The following is a 6,570-nucleotide window of genomic DNA, read 5'->3' as shown; positions in this document are numbered from 1 at the left end:
ATAATTAGATTGGATTGAATATCCAGATGTAGGAGGAACTGATTAATATTAATTAGGAAGTTTTTTTTCTTGGTACAGCAGACGAATAAATGCAATTGCATTGTAAAACACAAACTTCAAAAATTAACAATAACGTATAAATTCCCTAATAAAATAATCCGATGTACGAATATCAAGATGAAAATCTATGAAAATAGTTATTTATAATACAAGTGCAGAAGGCATTCATATTCTTCCACGAGTTCAAAATTCAAAAACGAGCCACGAAGTGGCGAGTTTTTGAATGAACGAGTGGTAGAATGAGCCTTCTGTACGAGTATTATACATTATTTTCTCTAATTTATTGTATTTTTATTGAAATCAATGAAATATTTCCATAAATATCATTTAGTGATTTTTGCATTGAAAAATGTTGGTTGGCAGAACTGATTTCTTTAAGGCAAATGGATGAATTGACAGATAAAGCCGTGGGGGAAAGTTCGGAGTACCAAAATATAATAATAAAATATAACCATGAAAACTGTGCGTTTCTGATATATTCTCGCACGATTTTGTTCTACAAGATGTGGAAGAATGAACGGAATAACCACAGAATTAGAGAAACGAAATTTCTGCAATGTCATTCCTGGAATATCAAACAATATCAAATCAAAAACTTGGGATGATGACATTATTTAACATTAAAAGCTCTATCAGCCAGATACTAGTATCTGTAATCAATTTTCGCTGAGAAGGTTATAATTTTGAAAGTGGCTTTTCACTTCACGAATAGTGGATAAATTATAACTCGAATAACATCACAAAAATACTACCAGATCTTTTTCAATTGCCTTGCATAAGTGACTCAATTGACAGAGATGTGCCTGAAGTGTTTATAGGAAAAAATAACAAAGCCTACACTATAATAGGTATAGTTGTCAAATAATATAATAGTCACAACAAAGTACGTCTGGTGAGACATTATTATGAGTGAGACAAAATCTTCGTCTAAAATAAATTTCATAAATACGGTCCTGCTTTGATACCATTATAGATTCAGGTACCTACTGCTAGAGTACCTCACAGTCCCTACGGATAGTAATCCGTTAGAACTTTCCCTCCCAAATTTTGGGGATCATCCTTTCCCTTTTTGATATTCAGAATCTTCCAGGATATCATAAAAATATCGGAATAGTCCTATAGGATATTTCCTTAAGTATAAGTTTTTCAGGATTTAGTGGGGGACACCTTGTGATTGCCGATTTGTGGGTACACGCTTAAGGGGGTGACAACCCCCTCCTAATCTCTAATAGCAATAGGGATTGTGTAATGTCCAAAGACCCTCGTAGGCTACGCCTATGCTTTAACTCATTATCACTTGGACCACTTTGCTTATCCAGCCAGTCACCATTATTTATATGAAGCAATACAAAGGTCATCATCATGTGCAAATACCTACCTAGCCCAACATTAACTTACCAATCTTTTATAGCCAAGATCTGCAGGATATCCTAATAGTAACTTGTCAATCTTTTAATGAGTGACTATCTTATACCTAATAATATCATTCTTGGTTGTCTTGAATTACATAAAAACTACGAACTGAAATTACGAAAGATAGTTCAAACCATCCCTGTATACTAGTAAGTCTTTCAAGTTCAATCATAACTTGATCCTTGAACTTCTAGAGAAGTAGATACTGTTTCAAACACGACACTTTTCAAGTAACCCCACAATTCACAAAAAGTCTAGGGGTATTTCATTCAGGTAGGTACATATATAAGTGATATCCATTATTTCCAACGATTCCAATATTCAAAATATTGAGTAAAACAATGCTCTTATTTTCAGAGCTCATTCCTAATATTTGTATTATGAAACAAATTTCGAAATGGTTCATTATTTGCTTTCAACTCGCAACTCACTAATTATGAAACAATCTATTCATGAAAAATTCATTTATTTATCTTTATTTTTCCAAACTATTCAAACCATTTGGTAATTCGTTATGCTTCTAGTTCGCAAACGAGCAAACCAGATATTTTCACGCCTTTTCTTTCAACTTAAACTAACATGTGGTATCATTTCTAGTGGAACTGAATCTTGGTCATGGGAACTTTGTAGAGTGGAATATCAGTTTCAGCTGAAATCGATATTACATGCTTTGAAGGAGGTTTTCATATGTGCGAGAAGGAATTGGTTCCGAAGAATTAAACCTAAAAATGTATTAGGAATAATATGAACTACAAAGTGAACACTGAAATTAAACAATTTAGTTGAACCTCAAAACGTAATTGTAAATTTACGCATTCTTATCCTTGATTTATTTCTAAAATTTATAAGCAATAAATTCGAAACACAAACAGTCAAATACTAGATCCTAGGTATTGAACTGAAAGAAGTAATGATACTCTGACTTTTGTCACAAATACAAACGGATCTATTGTCTAGGAAACTTCATAAAATCTAAAAGTTGGAAGATCGCTATAATCGCTGTATCGCCCTCGAAGGCAACTATGTTGAACAATAAAATCGAATTTTGCCAAGAAAATGTGTTTTACTATGGTGGACCGGGGACTTTTCAATTGGCCTGTTACTCAATGTACTATTGTCACTTTATAATTGTCGATTTTATTCTTAAAGTTGTGAGTTTACCTACCTTCCTATGTCTATTAGAAACATAAACGAAATTGACCTCGAACTGCAACAGTCTTCAGTTTCGTTGGTTCCTCAACACGAAAGAAGTGAAACCGAATTTTTTATCGGGAACACAAGAACCATATGGAACGATGATTTTGCCGAAGAACAACATAAGTCCAACGACGACGTAACAGGCTTATACCGTGGATGCCAAATGGTGGATCAAATGTAGTGCCACGTTATAAAAATAGATATTTGTGAAGTGCCACATATGGTCGTAATTGCTGCACAGTGGATTCGTTAGCGTCATGTGGTTGTAGGGCGCCTAAGAAACAGACCGGAGGAACTTCAAGGTTGCTTAGAGAAGAAGTTCACAGTCGTTTAGGTCGTTTTGCTGAATATTTAATAATTCAAAAAGATATTAGATTCGTGAACTGATCCTTAGAATTTTTTTAATTTCAATTGTACACCTGCCTTCCTCATTATTGGTGCCAAAATTTTGGGACGCTTTATAATATTTTTCTATAAAATTAGTTGGAAATATATTATCTTTTTACGAATTGAGGTTCTACCGAAAATGTCAGAGATATCTCATTTCACATGAAAAAATATTTTTGTGGGAAATTTAAGTTGACTATTCTCTAATTGAGTCGAATATTGTATGAAATTCTTTTATAAAATTAGTTCCAAATATACACTGCGCAAAAAAATTAACGCACATTCTGAAAATCTCAATTTTAATGAAAGTTAACTCTACATTGACTTTATAACTTATTTTTCATGTTCTCTCGGGAAGGTTTTGAACGAAACAAGACACATTAAATGGAAGAAAAATTCAAGATTTCACTGAATCTTATGTGAAAGAAGTGAAATAAACAATTTTCAAAATACTGGAATGCTGATAAGTGATTTAATACTTGGTATTTCCACCCCTTGTTAATTACAGCTCGGCAACGACGGTTCTTACTCAAAATGAGTGATCTTAAAATGTTCTGATTTAATTCTTCCCAGATTTCTGTGAGTTGGATTCCTAAGTCATTAAGAGTAGCTGGATGATTTTCTGAACTTCTCAGCCTTCTATTAAGGTTGTCCCAAACCTGCTCAATCGGATTGAGATCTGGACTTCTTGCTGGCCATCCCATTCGAGAGATTTCAACCTCTTCAAGGTACTCCTGAACGATGCGCGCACGATGGGGTCTGGCATTATCGTCCATAAAAATGAAATTTTCACCAATGTACGGGGCAAATGGCACTACATTTTCTTCAAGAATGTTCCTTATACACCTATCAGCATTCATAGCTCCATTATCAACGACCACTAGGTCTGTGCGAGCAGTCAAAGATATTCCACCCTATACCATAATCGATCCTCCCTCGAAACCATCTCTGAGGCGATTTCTTATTGTCTGAGTGCAAATTTGCACCCCATGAGTTTGCTCAAGCTGACTTTGAAGGAGGCGAGCGGTTGCAAACCGTTGTCTCAACGAAGAAACTCTCAAGTAACGTTCTTGAATGCCAGTTGTTACCCGTGGTCTACCCTGTCCTGGTCTTCGGACATTCATATCATACCTGTCTCCCTGAATCGCTGCAACATTCTGGACACACTTGTATGGGAAACTCCAAACCTTTCTGCAATTCTTGTGTATGTCCACCCTTCTTCTCGCAAAACTACCGCTTGGGCACATTCCTCTTGGGTCAAATTGCGTGTTTCGCGTTGCATAGCGATCGAGTGTAGAAAATCAAACGAAAGAAAAACTATTGATCACTAGAATTGATCGAGAACAACTGATTTAAGAATGGAGCCAATACATTCAAAATCTGATAGTCTCATCTTTTTTTATTGCTGCTGGGAAAAAACATCTGTATTGAAGAAAAACGTTGAAAGTGGATAACATATGCATGCATAATTCTGATAAAAATAATTATCATTGAGAACACCTTCAGTTGTAGAATAAATTTGAGATTTCCATAATGTGTGTTAATTTTTTTGCGCAGTGTATATTTTTTTGCGAATTGAGGTTCTACTGAAAATGTCGGAGATATCTCATTTCACATGAAAAAATATTTTCGTAGGAAATTGAAGTTGAGTGTTCTCTAAGTGAGTCGAATATTTACATGACTTTTCAAGCTTTTGAATTAAGACATCCGGAGGACCTCAAAACTTTTCTGAGGTATTTCAGAACAATCATTTTCAAACTTGAACTTCATTTCAATAATCAAAATTTCAATGAATCAGTATTACTCCTCGTACAACTGTATGAAGATAACGACGATGAAAAATACAAAAATAATTTTTTTGATGATCAAAACTTTGAACAACTTTGATACAGATAAGAACTTTTAAACATCCTAAAAATCATGAGAACTTTACGGTACCTAATGAAGAATTCGATCCAGAAAAAATCAACTTGATCATTAAATTACCTATTTACGAGAGTGATTCGAAAATAAATTGAAAAATTTTTAAACGTAGGGTAGAATGAAATGCCTGTTGTAATCTTCCTAATTTATATATTTGGTTTGTGAGAGAATAGGACAATAAAACAATTGAAACATGTTGCATCACACCACATTGTTTCTCTCGAATTGAGTATGACAACTTCATTTAATTATTGCCTAAAAAGGACATGGCAAGTTTTTCTTGATTGAAATCACACAAAACTATAATTTGGCAGGTTAAAATATATATAGCTTCTCGATATACTAATTTATTGATGATCTTATGTTTTCGATTCAGATATTATATTGATATTGGTAATAATATTTATTTGCCTGCAGGTTTTTGTTTTTCAAACAATTCTTTATCGATGAAAGTTCACTTAAAAAATTCATACCGCATTCATGAATCTATAGTCATTCATATTATTATAAATAGATGGAAAAGGATTGTCCAGAGTTATGATCAATTTTTATGATATATTATATCCATATGTATCAACAGTATTTGATATATTGGAATAGTATTGATAACTTTCTCTTGAAAAATTTTGATCTAGAAATTTCATACTGTATGAAGATGCACATTTGTTTTGAAACGATCCTGCTTTGAATGATCCTTGTGTTTTTCATATTCATATTCAAAAGGTCACTTCGTTTCTTTAGGTTTAACAATACCTTTTTTGAAGATCTAATATTTGACGTATTGTTTAGAAATTGTCCATTTGTAGGTATTTTAGAATTTTGTGTGTAAGTATAAACAATTCATCGCCAATCGATTTATTTCAAAATTGAATTATTTGGCTTGGACACTGGAAAAAATAATCATTGATTTCAGATTTCATTCCTCTCTGAGATACACTGTTTTATTTCTAATTTTCAGGTTTATGGCAGCAAGGTTCGAAGAACGAAGGACTCTTTTTGCAAGGTTACAATCAAAGCATTTTATCCGAAACAGATAAATTTGAATACAAAAGTCTTTCATTAAAAATGTGGAGACGATGTGCATATTTCGACATATACAAAAATAAACATTTCAAGATTGCATTTTCAATTTTTGTATACTTCTTCATTTCCTGGATATTTATTTCCCAAAAAGAGAAAAATGGTTACATTGCATGTAACAGACCAAGAACTTTATACTTTTTTGTTTTGTATTGTCCATCGGGCCGTAAACACGACAACTCTTAAACAGAATGCCCAGATACTTGCTATTTTTAAGTCAGGTTTGGATCTCGAAACTCGTGGTTAACTTCGTTTGCGCAAAATTAGTACGCAATATGGGCTGATAGTTTCAAAACCACCCATTCGATGGGTAATTTTTTATCGATTTTCCCTTCAAATTTTCTGTGGTTCTAGTTGAGCGAAAAACATGAAATTATGCATTCAGATGTAAATTAGCAATTTCAAGTTTAATGCAAAATTTTTCGCTCAATTGGAACCACAGAAAATTTGAAGGGAAAATCGATAAAAAATTACCAATTTTTCAAAAACAAAAAATCGACCTAGATTGAA

This window comes from Harmonia axyridis, chromosome 7, assembly GCF_914767665.1.
Source record: "Harmonia axyridis chromosome 7, icHarAxyr1.1, whole genome shotgun sequence".
Lineage (NCBI taxonomy): Eukaryota > Metazoa > Arthropoda > Insecta > Coleoptera > Coccinellidae > Harmonia > Harmonia axyridis.
This window is presented reverse-complemented; position numbering follows the sequence as displayed.